The sequence below is a fragment of the Mustela erminea genome, chromosome X (assembly GCF_009829155.1).
Source record: "Mustela erminea isolate mMusErm1 chromosome X, mMusErm1.Pri, whole genome shotgun sequence".
Taxonomy (NCBI): Eukaryota; Metazoa; Chordata; class Mammalia; order Carnivora; family Mustelidae; genus Mustela; species Mustela erminea.
In genome coordinates this window covers 35484966-35496284 of record NC_045635.1, presented here as the reverse complement: position 1 = coordinate 35496284, position 11319 = coordinate 35484966, and the positions used below count along the sequence as shown (strand labels likewise).

At 41.5% G+C, this 11319-nt stretch overlaps 1 long non-coding RNA gene across 1 annotated transcript in view; it reads right to left on the bottom strand.

Moving 5' to 3' along the window:
* Nucleotides 1-11095, bottom strand: part of LOC116583449 — a 44850-nt gene extending 33755 nt beyond the window's left edge. Inside the window, exon 1 of the long non-coding RNA XR_004282743.1 lies at nt 10735-11095. This is a non-coding gene — a long non-coding RNA (uncharacterized LOC116583449). The remainder of the gene's footprint in view (nt 1-10734) is intronic.
* Nucleotides 11096-11319: the final 224 nt, after the last annotated feature.

Here is an 11319-nt window from a genome sequence, read left to right as displayed (position 1 = left end):
ACTCCATTTAAGGATGGGGGGCTGGTTGCCAGGGCACCCAATCCTGTGATTGGAAGGTTGGAATGTTCAGCTCCCCTTCAGGCCCAACCTCACCAAGGGGGAGAGGGGCTGGAGGGTCAATCAATTGCCAATGGCCCCCAATTTAATCAATCTTGCCTAAGTAATGAAGCCTCCATAAAAACCCAAACGGACAAGGTTTGGAGAGCTTCCAGGCTGGAGAATCAGAATACACCAGGTGCCACTGTATGGGGCCCCAAACTCCACAGGGATAGAAGCTCCTTTCTTTGGGATCTCACCTTATGTATCTCTTCACTGGCTGTTGATCTGCTTACTTTAGTATGCATTATAACGAACCAGTAATCTAATAAATAAAATACCTGAGGTCTGCAAGCGGCTCTGGCAAATTAACTGAACCCAAAGAGGAGGCTGGAGCCTCCAACCAATAGCCAGTTGGCCACCTACAGAGGTGACAGCTGGGCTTGTGAGTGGCGGCTGGGGGGGTGGGGGCAGTTTTGTGGGACAGAACCCTTCACCTGTGGGATCCAATACTATCTCCAGATAGTGTCAGCATAGAGTTGAACTGTAGGACACTAAGCAGGTGTCTAAGAGCTGCTTGGTGGTGTGGGGGGAACCCATATGCTGTAACTGGTGACCAGAATCCTTACCTCTGTGCTTACATGTCGTTTCTGTCTCCTCCTCCTCTTAAAAGAACACCAGTCAGATTAGATTAAGGCTCCATCCATTCACCTCATTTAAACTTAATTACCTCTTTAAAGGCCCCATCTCCAAATACAGTCACAGTGGGGGCTAGGGTTTCAACATATGAATCTGCGGAGGACACAATCCAGTTGATAATGGGGGTACTATATTAAGTTTGATCAATTATTTATGAGACTGATAATTTCCTTTTGAATTCCAGCAAATAAATACTGGTGACTTGGTTTGGTTATAGATGTACATTTGAGAGATTTGAAAGAAACCAGAAATTAAACATATTTTTACACCTTTTCTGAAGAAATCTCTCTCTTAAAAAAAAAATGTAGTAGCCTACTTAGATGTAGAAATGCTGGAAAGAGCACCCTTGTAACAACAACAACAACAAAGTCTGGATAATCTGAAAATCGCAACTCTCCCTGAACTCATCAGAGAGCTGAGGTCACAGGGCACCTAAATGACCTGATCCTTAAGGAGAGACAGGTGCCTTGGTGAGATAAGGTGAGGTTAAGAGTGAGTATTTGTTTGCCTGGGGCAGATGCCACTGTACACTGGAAAAAGGGGACAGAGTTGACAATGTGTAAGATCAGATGAGCAGGAGGTAGGGGAGCATGGTGGTGGAGGAGGAGACCTAAACATCATCTGGTCCCAGGAATTCAGCTAGATAGTTATCAAACCATTCTGAACACCTACAAACTTAGCAGGAGATGGAAGAGAAGAGCAGCAATGCTAGGAACAGAAAAGCGACCACTTTCTGGAAGGTAGAACGTGTGGAGAAGTGAATCCAAAGTGATGGGAAGAGAGACTGCGGTGGGGCAGGGGTGGGGTGGGGGGTGGCTCCCGGCAAGTGGCAGAGCAGCAGAACACAAAATTGGAACTTTTAGAAGTCTGCTCCACTGAGGGATGTTGCTCCAGAAGCTAAGAGGGGGGGTGGAGCCCTCACGGGGACAGTGTGGTCTCAGGTCACTCGGAGTCACACAATGGCCGGGGGTGTCTGAGTGCAGCAGAGCTCCCGGCTACTGGCGCAGGGAAGCCGGCTACAGAGACGGAGCTAAGGAGGGGGCTCTCAGCTTGGGGTTACCTTAAACCGTGATCCAAGGCACAGTTGGGTCATCTACTCTTTTAGGAGGGGCCCCAAAAGTGGCAGATCTGGAGAGACCCCCTCCTTCCTCTCCCGGGAGGAGCAGTATGGCAGTGCACTGCAGGAATCTGCTGGGTTTGGAGACTCCACATGTGGTTGAACGTCAGAAATAGAAATGCTTGGTCACAGGCGGGTGAGCATGGAGTGGGGCCAGAGACCAGGGAGATGGGAGTGACTGACCACTTTTCTCCAAGGATGCACTGAGGAGTGGGACCCCAAGCCCTCGGCAACACCCGGCCGGAGGCTGGGAGGCCACCATCTGCATTCCCATCCTCCAAAGCAGTACGGAAAGCGTTCAGGGAACAAAAGCTCACCAGTGCAAACCAGAGCACATTGCTTAGCTTGACTCCTGGAAAGGACAGTGCGATTCCACCTCAGGCAAAGTTATTTGAGAATCATGGCAACAGACCCCTCCCCTAGAAGAGTAACAAGAACATCCAATCAAGACCAAGTTCACCGATCAATGAGAACATCAAAACTTCAGAGCTATGGGAATGCAGCACACGGAATCCATGGCTTTTTTTTTCCCCATGATGCTTTAGTATTTCACAGTTCAATCTTTAAAATTTTTTTCTTTTTCTATTATTTACAGTTGTCCTCATTCCAATATTAACGTTTTTCTTAACTTTTTATCTTATCAACTCCTTTTTTAAAGAATTTTTAAAAAAAGGTTTTATTTACTTATTTGACAGAGACCACAAGTAGGCAGACAGGCGGGGCGGGGGGAGGGTACGGGAAGCAGGCTCCCAGGTGATCAGAGACCCCAATGTGGAGCTCAATCCCAGGACCCTGAGATCATGACCTGAGCTGAAGGCAGAGCCTTAACCTACTGAGCCACCCAGGCAACCCTTATCAATACCTTTTTAAAAATCTTTTTAAATATTCATTATTATAGTCATATTCTATCCGTTCATTGCATTTAAGCTTATTTTATGTATACATATAGGTCTTTCTTCCTTTAAAATTTTGGGATACATTTCTTCTAACATATCAAAATATACCCTAAATCTAGCACATTGCTTTGTTCTAGTCTCCAGCCTGATCACATTCATTCCTTTTTCTTTTTTCCAACCAACTTCTTATCTTATCAATTCCTTTTTTAGAATGTTTTTTAATGTTCATCTTTACAGTCATATTCCATCCCTTCATTGGGTTTTCCCTTATTTTCGTATATATGTAAGTTTTCTTTCTTTAAAATTTTGGGAGGCAGTTTCTTCTAACAGACCAAAATATACCCAAAATCAAGTGTGTGGCTCTGTTCTATTCACCAGTTTTTTATATATACATATATATATATTCCCTCCCTTTCTTCTCCCCCCAGTTTCAGGTCTCTTCCAATTCGGTTAGTGTATATTTTTCTTGGGTCATTGCTAGCCTTTCAGTATTTTGTTCTTTCATTCATCTATTCTTATTTGGATAAAATGACAAGGTGGAAAAACTCACCTCAAAAAAAAGAACGAGGCAGTACCCAAAGCTAGGGACCTAATGAATACGGACATTAATACAATATCAGAACTAGAATTCAGAATGACAATTATCAAGGTGCTAGCTGGGGTTGAAAAAAGCATGGTAGATACTAGAGAATCCCTTTCTGGAGAAATAAAATCCTCTTCTGGAGAAATAAAAGAACTAAAATAAAACCAAGTTGAAATTTAAAAAGCTAATAATGAGGTACAATAAAAAAATGGAGGCTCTTACTGCTAGGATAAATGAGACAGAACAGAGAATTAGTGATACAGAAGATCAAATGATGGAGAATAAAGAAGCTGAGAAAAAGACAGATATAAACAACTACTGGGCCATGAGGGGAGAATTCAAGAGATAAGTGATACCCTAAGACGAAACTCTACCAGAATAATTGGGATCCCAGAAGAAGAAGAAAGAGAGAGGTAGGCAGAAGGTATACTGGAGCAAATTATAGCAGAGAATATCCCTAATTTGGCAAAGGGAACAAGCATCAACATCCAGGAGGCACAGAGAACCCCCCTCAAAATCAATAAAAATAGGTCCACACACTGTCATCTAATAGTAAAACTTAGAAATCTCAGTGACAAAGAAAATTCTGAAGGCATCTTGGGACAAGAGGTCTGAAACATATAATGGTACAAATATCAGATTGGCACCAGACCTATCCACAGAGACCTGGCAGGCCAGAAAGGACTGGCATTATACATTCAGAGCACTAAACAAGAAAAATATGCAGCCAAGAACACTATATCCAGTTAGGCTGTCATTGAAAATAGGAGAGATAAAAAGCTTCCAGGACAAACAAAAACTAAAAGAATTTGCAAACACCAAACCAGCCCTACAGGAAATATTGGAAGGGGTCCTCTAAGCAAAGAGAGAGCCTAAAAGAAACAGACCAGAAAGAAACAGAGACAAGATACAGTAACAGTCACCTGACAGGCAATACAATGATACTAAATTCATATCTTTGAATAGTTACCCTGAATGTAAATGAGCTAAGTGCCCCAATCAAAAGACACAGGGTATTAGAATGGATAAAAAAACAAGACCCACTGATATGCTGTCTACCAGAAACTCAGATGAGGAAAGACATTATATCATACTTAAAGGGTCTGTCCAAAAAGAGATTTAACAATTTTAAATATCTTTGCCCCTAACATGGGAGAGGCCAAATATATAAACCAGTTAATAACAAAATCAAAGAAACATATTAAAAATAATACAATAATAGTAGGGGACTTTAACACCCCCCTCACTGAAATGGACAGATCATCTAAGCAAAAGATCAACAAGGAAATAAAGGTTTTAAATGACACACTGGACAAGATGGACATCACAGATATATTCAGAACATTCCATCGCACAGAATACACATTCTTCTCTAGTGCACATGAAACATTCTGCAGAATAGATCACATCCTGGGTCACAAATCAGGTCTCAACCAGTACCAAAAGACTGGGATCATTCCCTGCATATTTTCAGACCACAATGCTTTGAAACTAGAACTCAACCACAAGAGGGAAGTTAGAAAGAACTCAAATACATGGAGGCTAAAGAGCATCCTACTAAAGAATGACTGGGGCAATGAGGAAATTAAATAAGAATTTTTAAAAATTGATGGAAATAAATGAAAATGAAAACACTTGTTCAAAATCTTTGGGACACAGCAAAGGCAGTCCTGAGAGGAAAGTATATATCAATATAAGCCTTTCTCAAGAAACAAGAAAGGTCTCAAGTACACAACCTAACCCCACACCTAGAGGAGCTGGAGAAAGAACAGTAAAGAAAGCCTAAACCCAGCAGGAGAAGAGAAATAATAAAGATCAGAGCAGAAATCAATGAAATAGAAACAAACAAACAACAACAACAACAACAAAAAACAGTAGAACAAATCAACAAAAGTAGGAGGTGGTTCTTTGAAACAATTAATAAGATTGATAAATCCCTGGCCAGACTTATCAAAAAGAAAAGAGAAATGGCCCAAATAATAAAATCATGAATAAAAGAGGAGAGATCACACCAACACCAAAGAAATACTAACAATTATAAGAACATATTATGAGCAAGTATACACTAGCAAATTTGACAATCTGGAAGAAATGGATGCATTCCTAGAGACATATAAACTACCAAAATTGAACCAGGAAGAAATGGAATACCTGAACAGACCCGTAACCAATAAGGAGATTGAAGCAATAATCAAAAATCTCCCAACAAACAAGAGCCCAGGGCCAGACGGCCTCCCAGGGGAATGCTACCAAACAGTTAAAGAAGAATTAATACCTATTCTCCTGAAACTATTCCAAAAAAAAAGAAAGAAAGAAAGAAAAGAAATGGAAGGAAAACTTCCAAACTCATTTCATGAGGCCGGTATTACTTTGATCCCAAAACCAGACAAAGACCCCATCAAAAAAGGAGAATTACAGACCAATATCCTTGATGAACATGGTGGCAAAAATTCTCACCAAAATACTAGCCAGTAGGATACAACAGTACGTTAAAGATTTTATTTATTTATTTGACAAACAGAGATCACAAGTAGGCAGAGAGGCAGGCAGAGAGAGAGGGGGAAGCAGGCTCCCTGCTGAACAGAGATCATGACCTGAGCTGAAGGCAGAGGCTTAACCCACTGAGCCACCCAGGTGCTCCCCAACAGTACATTAAAAGGATTATTCACCACAACCAAGTGGGATTTATTCCTGGGCTGCAAGGTTGGTTCAACATCCACAAATCAATATGATACAATACATTAATAAAAGAAAGAACAAGAACCATATGATACTCTCAATAGATGCTAAAAAAGCATCTGACAAAGTACAGCATCCTTTCTTGATCAAAACTCTTCACAGTGTAACGATAGAGGATCCATACCTCAATATCATCAAAGCCATCTTTGAAAAACCCACAGTGAATATCATTCTCAATGGGGAAAAACAGAGCTTTCCCCCTAAGGTCAGGAACATGGCAGAGCTGTCCACTATCACCGCTGCTATTCAACATAATACTGGAAGTCCTAGCCTCAGCAATCAGACAACTAAAAGAAATAAAAGGCAAACAAGAAGTCAAACTCTGACTTTTTACAGATGATACTTCATGTGAAAAACCCAAAAGACTCCACTCCAAAACTGCTATAACTCATACAGAAATTCAGTAAAATGTCAGGATATAAAATCAATGCACAGAAATTAGCTGCATTTCTATACACCAACAGCAAGAAAGAAGAAAGAGAAATTAAGGAGTCGATTCCATTTACAATGACACCCAAAACCACAAGATACCTAGAAATAAACCTAACCAAAGAGGCAAAGAATCTATACTCAGAAAACTATAAAGTACTCATGAAAGAAATGGAGGAAGACACAAAGAAAGGGAAAAAATATTCCATGCTCATGGATTAGAAGAACAAATATTGTGAAAATGTCTATGTTACATAAAGCATCTACACATTTAATGCAATCCCTATCAAAATACCATCAATTTTTTTCAAAGAAATGGAACAAATAATCCTAAAATTTATGTGGAACCAGAAAAGACCCTGATTAACCAGAGGAATGTTGAAAAAGAAAACCAAAGTTGGCAGCATCACAGTGCTGGACTTCAAGCTCTATTACAAAGCTGTAGTCATTATCAAGACAGTATGGTACTGGCACAAAAACAGACACATAGATCAATGGAACAGAATAGAGAGCCCAGAAATGGACCCTCAACTCTATGGTCAACTAATCTTCGACAAAGCAGGAAAGAATATCCAATGCAAAAAGTCTCTTCAGCAAATGGTGTTGGGAAAATTGGACAGCCACATGCAGAAGAATGAAACTGGACCATTCCCTTATACCACACATGAAAACAGACTCAAAATGGATGAAAGACCCCAATGTGAGACAGGAATCCATCCAAATCCTTGAGAACACAGGCAGCAACCTCTTCGACCTCAGCCATAGCAACTTCTTCCCAGAAACATCGCCAAAGGCAAGGGAAGCAAGGGCAAAAATGGGGACTTCATCAAGATCAAAAGCTTTTGTACAGCAAAGGAAACAGTCAAAAAAAACCAAAAGAGAACCAGTGGAATAGGAGAAGATATTTTCAAATGACATATCATATACAGGGCTAGTATCCAACATCTATAAAAACTTATCAAACTCAACACCCAAAGAACAAATAATCCAATCAAGAAATGGACAGGAAAAAAAAGAAATGGGCAGAATATTGAGTAAACAAGTTAGAGTTTTTATTATTTGTTTGTTTTTTAAGCACTTTAAAGATGGCACTTTGTGTTCTGACTTGGCATGATTTCTGATGAGGTAGGAATTACAGCCGACTTCTCATCAAAAATCATGCCAAGTCAGAAGTAAGTTGCCATCTTTAAACTGCTTAAAAAACAAAGAAACCAAAAAAAACCCCTAACTTGTTTACCTAAAATTCTATACCCAGCTAAGTATTTTTTCAAAAGTGGGGCAGGGCACCTGGGTGGCTCAGTGGGTTAAGTATCAGGTCATGATCCCGGGGCCCTGGGATCCGGCACCTCTTTGGGCTCCCTGCTCAGTGGGAAGTCTGCTTCTCCCTCTGCCTGCTGTTCCCCCTACTTGTGCTTTCTTTCAAATAAATAAAGAAAGAAATAAAATATTTAAATAAATAAATAGATAGATAGATAAATAAAAGTGGGGCACCTGGCTGGGTCAGTAGGTGGAGCATCTGATTCTTGAGCTTGGGGTGGTGAGTTAAAGCCCCACATTGGGTGTAGAGATCACTTTATATGTATATATGCGTATATAATTTTTTTAAAGATTTTTTATTTCTTTATTTAACAGAGAGAGAGATCACAAGTAGGCAGAGAGGCAGGCAGAGAGAGAGGGGGAAGCAGGCTCCCCAATGAGCAGAGAGACCGATGCGGGGCTCGGTCCCAGGACCCCAAGATCATGACCTGAACCAAAGGCAGAGGCTTAACCTGCTGAGCCACCCAGGCGCCCTATTTTTTTTTTTTTTTTAAGTATAAAGAGAATTAGGAAAAGAATTTTTAAAAATCACTTATTCAGAACTGGCATTTTGACTTTTTAGAAATGCAAGAAAGGTGAGTATGTGAGGTGATGGAAATATTAATAAACTTAATGGGAAGAATCTGTTCACAATGTATATTCAATCATATTGTTCACTTTATCTTACTATTTTACTTATCAAGTATACCTCAATAAAGCCAAGAGAAAAAGAAATGCAACAAACATACTTTCATTTAAATACATACATAGAGAGAGAGAAGGACTCTCTCAAAGACAAAAATGAGAGAATTCATTGCCAGCAAAGCTGCACCATAAGAAATGGGATAGACAAAACGAATTTGGGGGCGCCTGGGTGGCTCAATCGGTTAAGCATCTGTCTTCTTCGGCTCAGTTCATGGTCTCAGGGTCCTGGAATGGAGTCCTGAGTTGGGCTCCCTGCTCAACGAGGAGTCTGCTTCTCCCTCTCCCTCTGTGCTCTCTCTCTCTCTGTCCCTCCTCTGCTCTTGCTCTCTCTCAAATAAATAAAATCTTTAAGGAAAAAAAAGAAGAAATATGGTAGCAGACCCTTGGATCTACACAAATAAAGGAAGAAGGCTAGAAATGAAACAAATGAAGGCAAATAAATACTCATTTAATTTGGGGGGATTGCTCTTAAATATAAATGTCTAGGGGGGCCTGGGTGGCTCAGTGGGTTAAAGCCTCTGCCTTCTGCCCAGGTCATGATCCCAGAGTCCTGGGATCGAGCCCCGCATCGGGCTCTCTGCTTAGCGGGGAGCCTGCTTCCTCCTCTCTCTGCCTGCCTCTCTGCCTACTTGTGATCTCTCTCTCTGTCAAATAAATAAATAAAATCTTAAAAAAAAAAAAAGATAAATGTCTAAGTCAGTGTGGCTGCTATGCTGATAGCAATGCATTATGTGTTTATAGCTTATACAAAAATAAAATGAAGACACCTGGGTGGCTCAGTGGGTTAAGCATCTGCCTTTGGCTCGGGTCCTGATCAGGTTCCTGGGATCTCCTGCATTGAGCTCCCCACTCAGTGGGAAGCCTGCTTGTCTCTCTCTCTCTCTCTCTCTCTCTCTCTCTCTGCCCCTCCACCCACTCGTGCTTGCCCCCCACCAAATAATAAAATCTTTAAAAAAGGAACAACAAAACAGGGCACCCAGGGTGGCTCAGTTGGTTAAGTGTTTGCCTTTGGTGCAAGTCATGATCCCAGGGTCCTGGGACTGAGTCCCACATCGGGCTCCTTGCTCAACAGGGAGCCTGCTTCTCCCTCTGCTTGTTGCTCCCCTTCTTATGCTCTCTCTCTTACAAATAAATAAATAAAATCTTCAAAAAAACCCAAAACAGTAAAATGTAAGATGGGGTGAGGCATTGGTAGTAGGCTCTTATACAGTCTTTCCATGTGAAATGGTACATTATTTGAAGGTAAATGCTAATTACTGCAAACTCTAAGGCAACTGTTAAAAAAAATTTTTTTTTACAGCATTCAGTGGTTTAACATGCTGTCCTGGATTCTTGAGGTTGGTCAGCAACTTAACACTATTCCCTCTTCTATGCTCTCCCAAGTATGGCCCCATCCAGAGGCCAGGGAACTACATTTTCCATCATTCCATGCCAAATGGATTGCTAATTAGATTCTACCCAGTAATCTATTATTACTCACAGTATTAATGTTCTATCAAGTCACTGTGAATACCTGAGTTAGTGGATACTGACCCACTGCTCCCAGTGCAAATACTGGTTTAGGTTCTGGAAGAGTCTTTGATCAAACCATTTTTGAGAACTGATCAATATATAACCTTGTTTTATGCGTGTTTCTGTTGAAAAATACCTTATTTAATATATATCATTGATTGGTTAGCATTGAATTCATGGTCAACAGCCCTATGAATCTGGCCTAAATGAAACTTATCCAACACACGTATCTTCTCCATAAGACACATCACAGCCTCTTTGGCACTACATCTGGGGGCCATCTGAAGTAGCAAAGTCACCAAAAAAAGCACAAAAATGTGACAAACACAAATTTAACTAAACCACAAACAGGACACTAGTTTACAGTTTGAGAACAGAAACAAGATGTCAGAGCTTCACCTTGCTATAGCCTCCCTACCTTGGAAAAGGTGCACTGGGTGACTCAACTTTCTTGCTCATCTGTACAAGTCCGTGAATCACCGTGAACAGACCCTGAGTATTGATTTGGGGGTTATGCATACATTTTAGCAAGGCAGCAAACCTGCAAATAGGAACCCACAGATAACACGCATCTCCTGTTTTTGCACAAGACTCAGAAGGCCAAAGGGAGACAAAAAGCCGTAATCATTACTGCTTGTCCCCAAACAGCAGGCAGACACAAAGGGCAGAGCAAGTGGACATTTTTGGGGCCACTGCCAGGCACTTCCCTGAGAATCACCTACCTTGGTCTTGCAGACAGGTGCGCCCGCTCACCGCACTTTCTCTTGGTCTGGAAGTTCGAGGAAATCTGAGAGCTGTTATCCGGTTTGCTCTTCCAACTCTGCCAACTGTTTTGTAAGCGCCTCATCTCCAGAATGAAATCCGTTTCCATCTGAAATGGAGAGTGCCATCTGCTTTCCTGGCCAAACCCTGACTAATACACATTCTCTTTAAAAACCTACAGCTCAGAGGAAAATCGGTATACATCTGAAACGTCCAACTACGTGCAACTTGTCACAGCTAGGGATTTGCCAGTAAGGCTGGGCGTGACCTAATTCAAACTCAAGGGCTTTGCAAGTCACTTCAGCCTCCTCCTCCAGGAGAGGTGTGTGACAAGAGAAGTGCTTTGTCTTCAAAAGTGCTGTCCCACTTCCTATTTATACTTTCCTGGGTAAACCCTTCTCTGAGGCCACTAAGACACCGCTATAAGGATTTATGAGCCAGTGACTTATGAAGGCAGCACCTTCCAGGAGGGACCAGTGAAGGCAGTGGGGGAAAGCAGGAGAGCAAGGTGACCACCCAGCCTGGTCTAACTCTGCCCATGGGGG